Genomic DNA, 14,703 nt, shown 5'->3' with positions numbered 1-14,703 from the left:
AGAATAGATACAGGTTAATCAGGCAGTTGGACACAGTTCCTGTCCTACATGGGGCTCACAGTCCGTGGTTTAGTGGAAAGAGCACGGGTTTAGGAGTCAGAGGTCATGGGTTCTAATGCCGGCTCTGCCATTTATCAGCTGTGTGACTTTGGGCAAGTCATTTAACTTCTCTGTGCCTCAGTTACCTCATCTGTAAAATGGGGATTAAGATTGTGAGCCCCACGTGGGACAACCTGATCACCTTGCCCAGCGCTTAGAACAGTGCTTTGCATGTCGTAAGCGCTTAACAAATACCATTATTAGTATTAAATAGGAGAGTGAATTGGCATCGAATCCCCATTTTACAGATGAAGAAACTGAGGCACAGAGAAGTGGCCTAACGGATAGTAAATGGGCCTGGGGGTGTTAGAAGAACCTGGGCTCTAGTCACTGCTTTGCCACCTGTCTGCTATGTGACCTTGGACAAGTCACTTGACTTCTCTGTGCCTCAGTTATGTTATCTGGTAAACGGGGGAGTAAGACGGTCAGCCCCATGTGGGACATGGATGGTGTCCAACCCTATTACCTTGTATCTACCCCCAGCACTTAGTACAGTGCCTGGTACAGAGGAAGTGCTTAAAAAATACCACTAAAAAAAGGTAAACTGGAAAAGCTGGGATGAGAACTCGGGTGCTCTGAATCCTTAGCCCATGCTCTTTCCCCTAGACCATTCTGCTCCTCCTTTTTAGATTTAGATTTTTGGAGAAGCAGCATGGCTTGGTAGAAAGAGCCCGGGCTTGGGAGTCAGAGGTCGTGGGTTCTAATCCCGGCTGCACCACTTATCAGCTGTGTGACTTGGGGTAAGTCACTTAACTTCTCTGTGCCTCATCTGTAAAATGGAGATTAAGACTGTGAGCCCCACGGGGGATAACCCGATTTCCTTGTATCTACCCCAGCGCTTAGAACAGGGCTTGGCACACAGTAAGCACTTAACAGATACCATAATAATAATAGTTATTATTATTGACTTACATTGCTTTGCACATAGTAAGTGCTTAACAAATGCCATTATCATTATTATTATTATTATTGAGGTGATTGTGTTTACCCTGCCTCCCCAGTAGACTGTAATCTCTTGAGGGCAAAAATCACATATTCTTTTGCACTTCCCACCATTACTAGTGCAGTAGGGCTCCACTGACAATGGACACTCAAACAATAGTTTCCTTTCTGGCTAATTCTGATGATTTGCCCGTCTGCCTGCCTCAGTTTCTTGCAGAAGCTATCCTTTAGGAACCACTGAAGGAGGCCCCTACCCAGCGGAGTTCTCCGCCATCCTGCCCAGTTGAGCAGCCCATTGATCCCTGTTGTGGACAGGGAACATGTCTCCAAACTCTGTTGTTTTGGACTTCCCCAAGTGCTTAGCACAGTGCTGTGCACGTAGTAAGCTCTCAAATACTATTGATGATGATGATGATGATGATGATGATGATGATGATGATGATGTGTGCCAAGAGGCGACATGGGAGGCAGTGTTCTCTTCAGGATTTGAATGTGCCAAGGAAGTGAGAAGCAGCGTGGCCTAGTGGAATAAGCAGTCAGAGGACCTGGGTTCTAATTCCTGTTCTGCCAACAGCTTCCTGTGTGACCTTGAGTAAGTCACTTGACTTCTCTTTGCGTCAGTTTCTTCAGCTTTAAAATAGGGATTAAGTACCTGTTTTCCCTCCTTCTTCGATTGTGAGGTGTGTCCGATCCGATTAATTTCTATCTACCCCAGTACAAAGAATAATAAAATGAATAAATAATGATGGAATTTGTTAAGCGCTTACTATGTGCTTGCTACTCTTCTACTATTTTTAGAAGAGTGCTTGACACATAGTGACTATAAATGCCATTATTATTATTATCATGACACATAGTAAGTGATTATAAATGTTATTATTATTATTATTATTATGAGATGCAGCGTGGCTCAGTGGAAAGAGCCCAGGCTTGGGAGTCAGAGGTCATGGGTTCTAATCCCAACTCTGCCATTTGTCAGCTGTGTGACTTTGGGCAAGTCACTTAACTTTCCTGCGCCTCAGTTACCTCATCTGTAAAATAGGGATTAAGACTGTGAGCCCCACGTGGGACAACCTGATTACTTTGTATCCACCCCCGCCCAGTGCTTAGAACAGCGCTTGGCACATACAAGCACTTAACAAATAATAATAATAATGATGGCATTTGTTAAGCACTTACTATGTACAAAGCACTGTTCTAAGCGCTGGGCACTGTTACTATGTGTCTCCTAGGGGTGTGTGTGTGTGTGTGTGTGTGTGTGTGTGTGTGTGTGTGTTTGTATGTGTTTTCTGTCCAGGGTTTGACCCACTGTGGGCACTCAAAACTGGAAAAGAGACTTGGGTGCCCAGAGTGGCATCGTGGCTCAGTGGAAAGAGCCCGGGCTTTGGAGTCAGAGGTCACGGGTTCAAATCCTGGCTCTGCCAATTGCCTGCTGTGTGACCTTGGGCAAGTCACTTAACTTCTCTGTGCCTCAGTTCCTTCATCCGTAAAATGGGGGTTAAGACTGTGAACCCCCCGTGGGATAACCTGATCACCTTGTAACCTCCCCAGCGCTTAGAACAGTGCTTTGCACATAGTAAGTGCTTAATAAATGCCATTATTATTATTACTGTTATTATTATTATTATTATTATCTCCCAGCTGTAGAGCCTCGGTCCTTCCAACTGGCTGACTGAAACTGTCAGAATCAACCCCCCTTCCCTCCCCTAAACTCAGAAGACAGAGACCAAGCCCCAAGCACCTCCTCAGTTTCTCCCTGCTTACACCTACCATACAAGGCTGTTAGCCCAGAGATTTTCCTAGTTAGTTCCACGCCCCTCAGTTAGGCTTTCTTGGGGAAGAAATAAGATTTTTTTTCACCTGATGAAAAAGAGGTTCCAAAAATTACACTTCCCTAGAGTGGTCATTCAGTGGGTTTTATACCGGACAGCCCAATTTGGGAGCTGGTCTGTCCCCTGACAGTACCAATGCCACACCTGATGCCTTTACGCTTGGTATTTTCATTTTAACTACCAGGTCTCCGTCTTGTGATTATTATTATTTTATCTTAAGAACTTACAATGTGTCTAATACTGTTCTAAGCACTGGGCTAGATACAAGGTAATAGCATAAGACAAGAAAAGATAATCATTCATTCATTCAATTGTATTTATTGAGCGCTTACTGTGTACAGAGCACTGTACTAAGTGCTTGGGAAGTACAAGTTGGCAACATATAGAGACGGTCCCTACCCAACAGTGGGCTCACAGTCTAATCAGGCTGGACACAGTTCCTGTCACACATGGGCCTCACAGTCTGCCTCTGCTCCTGTTTTCAGGTTCATGGCTGAAAAATGCTGCCTGTGGTTCCAAGGACATTAGAGGGAAATGCAGCAGTTCCGGAGTGAAAGAGGGGGTCATGGGTAAGGTGGTCACTCATCCATATCCTTGCTAACCCCTTGCTCTCCAGCTTTCTCTTACCTGGAACTCCCTTTCCCTTCAGCTCTACCAGACAACAGCTCTCCCCAATCCCAATGCCCTTCTGAAAACTCACCTCCACCAGGAGGCTTTCTCCTGATAATTTTTCTTCTACAAGGTCATAATTTTATTGCCTTAATATAGGCATTACTCTAGCTCTCTTCCTCCCTTCAAAGCCCTACTGAGAGCTCACCTCCTCCAGGAGGCCTTCCCTGACAGCCCCCTTTTTCTCTCCTCCTCCCCATCCCTCCCACCCTACCTCCTTCCCCTCCCCACAGCACTTGTATATATATTTGTACAGATTTATTACTAGATTTATTTTACTTGTACATATTTACTATTCTATTAATTTTGTTAATGATGTGCACATAGCTTTAATTCTATTTTTCTGACGATTTTGACACCTGTCTACATGTTTTGTTTTGTTGTCTGTCTCCCCCCTCTAGACTGTGAGCCCGTTATTGGGTAGGGACCGTCTCTATATGTTGCCGACTTGTACTTCCCAAGCGCTTAGTCCAGTGCTCTGCACACAGTAAGTGCTAAATAAATACGATTGAATGAATGAATGAATCTTGATTATCTTGTATCTACCCCAGCGCTTAGTATTGAGCTTGGCACTTAACAAATAACATCATCATCATATCATCCCAACTACTATCCCAGCACTTTTCTGCCTTCTCCATTCTTCTACATTCACAACCACATGTAACACATGTATATCAACCAACTGCTATTTAAGCATTAACTTATCCACGTATTCATCTTTCCACTCTCTTCTCCCTATCTAATTAATTTGTGTCTGTCTTCTAGCTATATTGTAAGCTCCTTAAGGGCATGGGTCATGTCTTCTAACTATTGTACAGTACTCTGCACAGAGTAGATTCTCATTAAATACTAATGACTGATTGAGTAATCGATATCAAGCTACCCAACTGTCACTTAGCCTGTCTTCTGTCTGGAACCGGTAGGGTACCAGCAATGAAGCCAAATTCTCATTTTGAGCATGAGAGCAAAAACGGAGCCAGGATTTTAGGAGAGGGTCAGGTCTAGAAGGAGAAAGTCTTTCAAAGCGCTAACAAGCCAGAATGACACCATTTTGGGTACTTTTTTTAATGATATTTGTGAAGCTCTTACAATGTGCCTGGCCCTGTGCTAAGAGCTGGGGTAGATACAAGGTTGTCAGGTTGGACACAGTCCCTGACCTGCATAGAACTAAACAGTCTTAATCCCCATTTTACAAATGAGGTAACTGAGGCACAGTGAAGTGCCTAGCACATAATACACGCTTAACAAATAGCATAATTTTTATAAGTTAAGTGACTTGTCCAAGTTCACACAGCAGATAAGTGGCAGAGCCAGCATTAGAATCCAGGTCCTTTTCCCAGACCCATGCTCTATCCAACCAGTTCACACTCTTTATCCCTCCCAAAGTCAACTTTCCCATCTCCAATCCCTGGCTCACATCTTTCTCTCTTCTTGGAACTCCCTCCCCTTCAAATCAATCAATCACTCAATCAATCAGTCAGGCTCTCAATCACCCTGCCTCCTCCTACTTAATCTGCAGCTCTCCAACTACAACTCAAACTACACACTTCACTCCTCCAGTGCCAACCAACTGTACCTCAATCTGGTCCATCTTGCTGCCTACCCCTTGCCCATATCCTACCTCTGACCTGGAAAGCCCTCTGTCTTATATCTGATAGACAATTACTCCCTCCACCATCAAAGTCTTATCAAAGGCACATCTCCTCCACTAGGCCTATCCCTGACTAAGCCCTCATTTCCTTCTCTCCCACTCCCTTCTATCTTGCCCTGATTTGCTCTCTATTCACCCCTCCCTCAACCCTCAGGAACTTAGATATATGCCCTTTATTTATAATGATGTCTGTCTCCCCCTCTAGACTGTAAGCTCATTGTGGGCAGGAAATGTGTCAACCAACTCTGTTATATTGTTATATCGTACTCGCCCAAGAGCTTACTCTGTGGGCAGAGCACACTCAATAAATATGATTAACTGACTGATTCCCCATCTTCAAAACCCATCTAGAATCTAACCCCCACCCTCCCCCAGGTGGCTCTCTATAATTACTTTTTTGTCTCTCCAGGTGACATTCTCCTGCGATCATCTCAGCACTTGACCATTCAATCCTTCTTATTGCACTTTTGCACATATTGCTTTACAATCTCTACTTTTTGATCACTTCCTTCCTCCTATTTTTAATTATTTTATGCCTGTTGCCCCTGCTAAATTGTAAGCTCCATGTAGGCAAAGAGCACACCTTCTTCTTCTCTTATAATAATAATAATGGCATTTATTAAGTGCTTACTATGTGTAAAGCACAGTTCTAACCACTGGGGTGGTTACAAGGTGATCAGGTTGTCCCATGTGGGGCTCACAGTCTTAATCCCCATTTTACAGATGAGGTAGCTGAGGCACAGAAAAGTGAAGTGATTTGCCCAAAGTCACATAGCTGACAATTGGCAGAGCTGGGATTCAAACCCATGACCTCTGACTCCAAAGCCCGTGCTCTTTCCACTGAGCCATGCTGCTTCTCATATTATATTCTCCCAAGCTCGTATGCAGTGCTCTGCACACAATAGGTGCTCATTAAATAATATTGATTGATTGATTAGGATTCAGTAAAACAAATCTTCAGACAATATGGCATCTGAGTTGGAAGCTGGGAGACAACTGCAACAAAGAGGCTAGCATAGTACACTGCAACCACGAAAAAAGCAATTCTTTTTGAGTGGAAGTTGAGAGGATCATGATACCAAGAGGCAGAAGAATTACAATCACTACCAATAAATACAACAATGAACATGATAGCACAGCAACGGACTATCAATCAGTCCATCATATTTATTGAGCACTTACAGTGTGCAGAACACTGTATTAAGTGCTTGGGAGAGTACAGTATAACAGAATTGGTAGACCATCAGAAAGAAATAAAGGGGAAATATATATATATATATATATATATATATATATATATATGTATGTGTGTGGGTGAATAGATATATATTCATTCATTCATTCAATCGTATTTATTCATTCATTCAATCACATTTATTAATTTAATTGTATTTATTGAGCGCTTACTGTGTGCAGAGCACTGTACTAAGCGCTTGAGCACTGTACTAAGCACTTGCTCTTACTGTGTGCAGAGCACTGTACTAAGCGCCTGGGAAGTACAAGTCAACAACATATTAGACTGTGAGACCATTGTTGGGTAGGGACCGTCACTATATATTGCCAACTTGTACTTCCCAAGCGCTTAGTACAGTGCTCTGCACACAGTAAGCACTCAATAAATACGATTGAATGAATGAACAAACAAAACATGTAGACAGTTGTCAAAACTGTCAGAATAAATAGAATTACAGCTATATGCACATCATTAACAAAATAAATAGAGTAGTAAATATGTACAAGTAAAATAAACAGGGTAATAAATCTGTACAAATACATACAAGTGCTGTGGGGAGGGGAAGGGGGTAAGGCAGGGGGGATGGGGAGGAGGAGAGGAAAAAGGGGGCTCAGTTTGGGAAGGTGGAGAGGAGGTGAGCTCTCAGTAGGGCTTTGAAGGGAGGAAGAGAGCTAGATTGGCGGATATGTGGAGGGAGGGCATTCCGGGCCAGGGGAAGGACATGGGCCGGGGGTCGACGGCGGGACAGGCGAGAACGAGGCACAGTGAGGAGGTTAGCGGCAGAGGAGCGGAGGGTGCGCGCTGGGCTGTAGAAGGAGAGAAGGGAGGTGAGGTAGGAGGGGGCGAGGTGATGGACAGCCTTGATCCAGAGAGTGAGGAGTTTTTGTTTGATTCGTAGGTTGACAGGCAATGACTGGAGATTTTTGAGGAGGGGAGAGACATGCTCAGAGCGTTTCTGTATAAAGATAATCTGGGCAGCATAGTGAAGTATAGACTAAAGCCGGGAGAGACAGGAGGAAGGGAGATCTGGGAGGTGGCTGATGCAGTAATCCAGTTGGGAAAGGATGAGAGATTGAACCAGCAAGGTAGCGGTTTGGATGGAGAGGAAAGGGCAGCTCTTGGCTATGTTGTGGAGGTGAGACCCGCAGGTTTTGGTGATGGATTGGATGTGTGGGGTGAATGAGAGAGCGGAGCCGAGGATGACACCAAGGTTGCGGGCTTGTGAGACGGGAAGGATGGTAGTGCCATCTACAGTGACAGGAAAGTCAGGTAGAGAACAGGGTTTGGGAGAAAAGATAAAGAGCTCAGTCTTGGACATATTGAGTTTTAGATGGCGGGCAGACATCCAGATGAAGATGTCCTGAAGGCAGGAGGAGATGCGAGCCTGGAGGGAGGGAGAGAGAGCAGGGTCGGAGATGTAGATTTGGGTGTCATCAGCGTAGAGATTCATTCATTCATTCAATCGTATTTATTGAGCACTTACTGTGTGCAGAGCACTGCACTAAGCACTTGGGAAGTACAAGTTGGCAACATATAGAGACAGTCCCTACCCAACAGTGGGCTCACAGTCTAGAAGGGGGAGACAGACAACAAAACAAAACATATTAACAAAATAAAATAAGTAAAATAAATATGTACAAATAAAATAAATAGAGTAATAAATATGTACAAACATATATACAGGCATTGATAGTAAGTGTTTAAATTTCATTGTTACCCTCATCTCAGGGGAGTGAGGAACGATGGGCATGAGTATAAATGAAATATTCAAAGATGGGGTAAGATTTGGAACGCCCACAGCACGTAAGGGGTGGAGCTGGGATTAGGACCCAGATCTCCGGACTCCCAGGGCGGTGGTCCTTCTATTAGGCCACGTTATTTCTTGGGCCTTAATTCATCCTTTCTGTGTATTATTATATTGCCCCGATCCCTTCACAAGTTCATCGTTCCTTGTCTTCCGGAAAGCAGCATACACCTCACCCCGTCAGGACCGATACTGAAATACTTACCTCAGAAAACCACTTATAGAAGAGACTATGACTGTTGATTTCAATCAACTGCCTGTATCTGTACCTGTCTGCGAGCCTAGATGTGTGTGTGTGTGTGTGTGTTTCAATATATATCTTCACCGACACACACATACATATATGCGTGTATAAATACATATATATGAACATATATATGTAAAGACACAAGTCCATACATATTCAGTTGCAGACCAACCCACTAGAATGTGATAGATTGGTCTCATAGAGACAATACAGTAGATCTATAATGCAACTTCCTTACTGTCTGTTTTCCAATTGGTCCAGTAGCATATAGTTAATATCAAAAGATGCCAGGATTCCTTTCCTCTGCCTATCCATACTCTCACTAACCTCCCTCCACCCTCACCCCCATGCCATTGCAGCTGATCTTCTGCTACCCCCACTTCACATGCCAACAGTGAAAGGAAAACCCTGAGATGCTGATATCTAGAGGGAGTGAACCTCATTTAGCAAAATCCAAATTGGAGTCAAACACGAGGAGCAAGAGGTCAGCACTGGCATGAAGCTTTTCTTGGAAGCAATTTTTTTTTAAAATGGAATTTCAGTTGGGAAAAATACTAGCTCCTGGTGCACATACAGCTTTTGTGTGCTGATTCTTTTTAATTTAAAGAAAAAAGCACATTGAATAAATGTTGGTTGCTTAAGCTGGACTCGGAGTACCCCTAAAAGTATTAATTTAAGTAATTCGTCCTGAAGCAGTTTAAACAGTAAATTTCCTAACCAAAGAACACTTAGTCATTTGGGTACACACATGCTATTAAGAATTGTCAATAAACATTCTACAAGGGGTTGTATATCCACCCAATTTATTCCAGCTTCAGTGAACAGTAAAGTTATTCATTTGGTTGGCAAAATTGCAGGGAAGTCATGGTTCCTCTTCTCAATTTATAAAGCAAACTTTTATTCTTTGTGATGTTTTCCATGCGAAAGGATCCAGGGAAATTACAGAACAGGATCACCCAAACCAGCAAAGATACCCCATCTGACTCATCCTGTCATAGAGCCAATAAGAAAGTGAGAATGAGAAAAGGCAGCACTGTTCTTCCCAGTGCCCTTTGGTGCCCCTGTCAGGGACAGCATCTGGGCTGAATGGAGCAGGAGTCTGAACCAGAATGCACGCTTTTTGGTCTTCAGAGGAAAAAGAAAGTAGAAAAAGACTCCCCTCACTTCATCAACCCTCCCTGGCCTATACTTCCACATTCTCTGACTCTCCCTTTAAACTGTGAGCTTGTTGTGAGCAGGAAATGTGTTTACCCACTCTGTTGTATTCTCCCAAGCACCTAATACAGTGCTCTGCACACTGTAAGCGCTCAACAAATACAAGTGATTGATTCTCATCCTTCCAGGGGAGATCTTCTGCCTGCTTTCAAAATCCACTCCTTCTCAACTTATCCCCTTTCACCTTCTAAAAACAATTTCACCCACTTATGTTTCCTTCCTAGCTGCCATCTCCAACCACTCACTCTCTGATGGCTCCTTCCACTCTGCCTTCAAACATGTTCATGCCTCGCCTATCCTAAAATAACATTTTCTGGAATCCACTGCATCCCATCAGTAAAACCAACTGCTTCCGCTTCCTCTTCTCCAACTCCCTTCTTGACCTTCTACAGTCTGGTTTCCACCTCCTTCACTCTATTGAGCCACTGAAACTGTGCTCTCCATGGCTTCCCTCCTGCCAAATCTAAAGAACTAAATGCAGTTCCAATCCCCCTGGACCTCTCTCTTTCTGAAATCATCTCTCCTCTAGGAAGCCTTTTCTGACTGATTTCTTCTTTGCTTTGGCCTTATCCCTCAACACCCTCCTCAGCAGTGCTGCCAAAACTACCTACTTAGAAACTCACAATTGGCTATCCATGGGTGCTTGTGGCAATTCATTTCTGGGTATGAAATGATTCATTTTTATTACATATCAATTTTTATTACATATCAATTCAATTAATATATATATATATATAACATAATACTATAATATATATATATATATATATATATATATAAGATTAAGCTGATTATGTATCCCAGGTTAGCTAGTATAGCACAAGATGCCAGGCCTGGGAGTCAGAAGGACTTGGGTTCTAATCCTGGTTCTGCCACTTATCTGCTGTGTGACCTTGGGTAAGTCACTTGACTTCTCTGTGCCTCAGTTCCCTCATCTGCAAAATGGGGATTCAATACCTGTTCTCCCTCCTACTTAGACTGTGAGCCCCATGAGGGACCTGATAATGGTGTATCTACCTCAGCACATAGTACAGTGCCTGGCACATAGTAAGCACTTAATAAATGCCACTACTGTGATTATTATTATTGTCATTATTATTATCATTTTTACTACTACTAGTAATAATAATAGAAATAATAAAAAGGGAAAATACCTAAATGCCTTGTAATTGGGACTGTTCTGGCTAAATAAGTCTGTCTGCATCACAACAATCCCCAGATGCTCTTCAATCAATCAGTGGTATTTACTGAGCGCTTTCCATGTGCAGAGCACTGCACTAAGCATTTAGGAGAGTATACTATAACAGAGTTTGTAGATTTATTCCCTGCCCCTTTGCTTATTTATAATGCTTAGGCTTAAGCATCTGGGCTGGTGCATGCTCAATGCTTGTTCAGTTTAGGTCCCATGACATTCTGAAACTTATATGTGGGACATCCCACACTCTCTCATCACCTAAGGGGAAGTGAAAATCAATCAGTCAATCATTCAATCATATTTTTGATCATTTACTGGGTGCAGAAAACTGTACTAAGCACTTGGGAGGATACAATAAAGTACTGTTGGTAGACACCATCCCTGCCTACAAGGAGCTTACAGACTATACGGGGAAACAAACATTAAAATAAATTACAGGTAGGGGAAATAGTAGAGTTTGAGGATATGTACATAAGTGCCGTGAGGCTGGGGTGAGGATTAAATTACTTAAAGTCTTAGACAAAGAAAGCACAAAAACCTGGAGTAGTATCCCAACAACTTGGTTTTCTACAGAAAAAAAAAATATGGCCAGCCTATTTCAAACAGACTTGCAAATGTAATGCCTTCAAAATCATCCTTCCCTGACATACTGATACTAATACATACTAATGTCCCTGTGATGATATAATCAGATGACACTCAGGAGAAGTCTGAAGAAGTGCTGTCGTTTATCATTGTCACTAATTATTTTAAAATGATTACTTTCCCAGAGTCATCTTTTATGTCTGCAATCTAATATCCTTTAGGCTCATGGACCCGTGGTAATTGGCCTGGGGATTAACCAGCAATTAACCCCCAAGGAACTGATGGTTTGGTATCTATCTGCCTTAGAAAACAAAACAAAACAAAAAACAACAGTGCTTTCACTTTTCCAGCAAGAAGTGGGATAGATGGATGCAGCCACACTATTGTTCAAATATTTTCATTCACCTTGAATTTTGAATCATCCCAGGTAATAAGTAATTCCAAAAGGTCAAATATAATAGCAGCAATTTGGCTTTTCTCCAGGTACTAGAGCTGTCCCTTGAGGCTCTAACCCGATAGAACAGTAGAACATTTTGTTCTATCTAAGCTTGGCAAGAATCCAAGAAGTAATTTCTCAGAACAATGTTTTTCAAACAATTTGTGTAAACAGAATAAAGAGATGGGTTTGGCCCTGACCATTTGATTCACTTTATGTGTGATTCTAGTGGGACACGGTTGCTGTCCTAGCCTCAGGTGATGCCTTTAGTTCTGTGATAAGGAAAAAAGACACATTTTGATTAGCATCACCCTTGTTACCCCAACTACCTCTAGGATTTCTGTGTAGATGCTGCTATTGTTTGTTCTCTTCCTTTATCACAGACACCTCAGTCCGATGGGGCAACTTGACACACACTAGTAGAAAAATATGAAAACAGAAAATACAAATTCATTCTTCTCTTCCTTCTGTCCCTCTCCCCAGCACTGGTACAGTTTTATGCACCAAAAGGCTTCTAAATACAGACTTCCAATTGCTGACTTTGGGGCCCTCAGAAATGGAATGGATTATGAATAAAGATGAGTCCATCAAGCAAATTTCATTATCTATGAATAAATGCAATGATTTTAATTGTAGCATCCTTTCCTTTGGAAGGATTGCCTTTCAAAAAATGTGGAGGTTCAAGCACAATAAGAAGAAAACTACTATTTTTTATGGTATTGTTACGAGATGGGAATAAAACCAGGTTCTTCTGACTCCCAGGACAATGCACTGTTCACTACACCATGCTGTTTCTCAAAAATACTCTTGTTTTGTAAGAGTATCCCATTTGATTTTTTTCCAGACCCATCTAATTTTCCTCCCAGAGTTGTTGGGACTTCCATTATCAGGGAGCTCACCTTTACCCTAATGGTAGCTCAGTGGGGAAGAGTTGGATGGAGTTCCTGTACAGTGGGGATTCATGGAATTATTCTGTTCTCCTTGAGCAATTCCAACTAGAACTCGGTTCAGGTTACTATGCATAAAAGAGCTATTCAATCTAAGAAGGAACAAAACAACTGAAACCTGAGTTGCTTTTAACTTGCTTCTCATCTCCTCAGTCTTTTGTTTCTGGACCCAGCAGCGTTAATAATCATAACCTAATTTCTCAAGAGACTCACTCAGAACATTGAGAAGACCACTGAGATCCAGGACTGGGAAGACTCAGTACATATTCAGTTGGCCAAGGGAATAATAGCCATAGATTTCTTCAGGGGTGCCAACCAGGCCTCTGAGGTCTTCCTGGAGGAGAGAAGGAGAAAGAGGAGAAGGAAGAGGAGGAGGAGGAGGAGGAGGAATAGCAGGAGGAGAAGCAGCATGGCTTAGTGGAGAGGGCATGGATTTCAAGGTAAGAAGGACCTGGGTTCTAATTCCAGCTCCACTACTTGTCTGCTGTGTGACCTTGGACAAGTCACTTAAATTCTCTGTGCCTCAATTCCCTCATCTGTAAAATGGGGATTAAGACTGTGAGCCCCATGTGTGGGACATGTGCTGAGTCCAACCTTGTATCTACCCCAGTGCTTAATGTAGAACCTGGAACTTAGTAAGCATTTAACAAATACCATAAAAATACCATTAAAAAAAGAGAATGAGGAGGAGGAGAAGGAGGAGAAGGAGGAGGAGAAGAAGAGGATTGTGAGCCTGTTGTTGGGTAGGGACTGTCTCTATATGTTGCTGACAGTGCTCTGCACACAGTAAACGCTCAATAAATACGATTGAATGAATGAATGAGGGGAGGAGGACGAAGAGGAAGAGAAGAAGAGGAGGAGGAGAGGAGAAGAAGGAAGAGGAGGAGAACAGAAGGAGAAGAAGGAGGAAGAGGAGAAGAAGAAGAGGAGAAGAGGTGGAGGAGGAGAGGAGTACTGTGAGCCCGTTGTTGGGTAGGGATTGTTACTATCTGTTGCTGAATTGTACTTTCCAAGTGCTTAGTACAGTACTCTGCACACAGTAAGTTCTCAATAAAAACGATTGAATGAATGAATGAGTAGAAGAGGAGGAGGAAGAGGAGAGAAGGAGAAGGAAGAGGCAAGGAAGAGAGAGAAGCAGCGTGGCTGAGTGGAAAGAGCACGGGCTTGGGAGCCAGAGGTCATGGGTTATCCTGGCTCTGCCAGTCATGGGTTATCCTGGCTCTGCCACTTGTCAGCTATGTGACTTTTGGCAAGTCACTTAACTTCACTGTGCCTCAGTTACCTCATCTGTAAAATGGGGATGAAGACTGTGAGCCCCACGTAGGATAACCTGATCACCTTGTATCTCCCCCAGTGCTTTTAACAGTGCTTTGCACATAGTAAGCGCTTAACAAATGCCATCATTATCAAGAAGGAGGAGGAGAAGAGGAGGAGGACGAGAAGGAGGATGAGAAGAAGGAAGAGGAGGAGGAGGAGAAGAAGAGGAGAAGAAGAGGAGGAGGAGAGGAGAAGAGAAGAAGAGGAAGAGGAGAGGAGGACGAGGAGAGGAGGAGAAGAGGAGGAGGAGAAGAGGAGGAGGAGAAGAGAAGGAAAAGAGAAGGAGGATGAGAAGGATGAGAAGGAGGAAGAGGAGGAGGAGGAGAAGAGGAGGAAAGAAGAGGAGGAGGCGAAGCGGAAGAGGAGGAGGGGAAGAAGAAGAGGAGGAAGAGAGGAGGAGGAGGAGGAGAGCAGAAGAGGAAGAGTAGGAGGAGAGGAAGAGGAGGAGAGGAGCAGAAGGAAAAGAGGAGGAGGATGAGAAGGAGGAAGAGGAGAAGGAGGAAGAAGAGGAGGAGGAGGAGGAGAAGAAG

Source organism: Tachyglossus aculeatus, chromosome 4 (genome assembly GCF_015852505.1).
Source record: "Tachyglossus aculeatus isolate mTacAcu1 chromosome 4, mTacAcu1.pri, whole genome shotgun sequence".
In the NCBI taxonomy this organism is placed as follows: domain Eukaryota; kingdom Metazoa; phylum Chordata; class Mammalia; order Monotremata; family Tachyglossidae; genus Tachyglossus; species Tachyglossus aculeatus.
Note: the sequence above shows the minus strand (reverse complement) of the source record.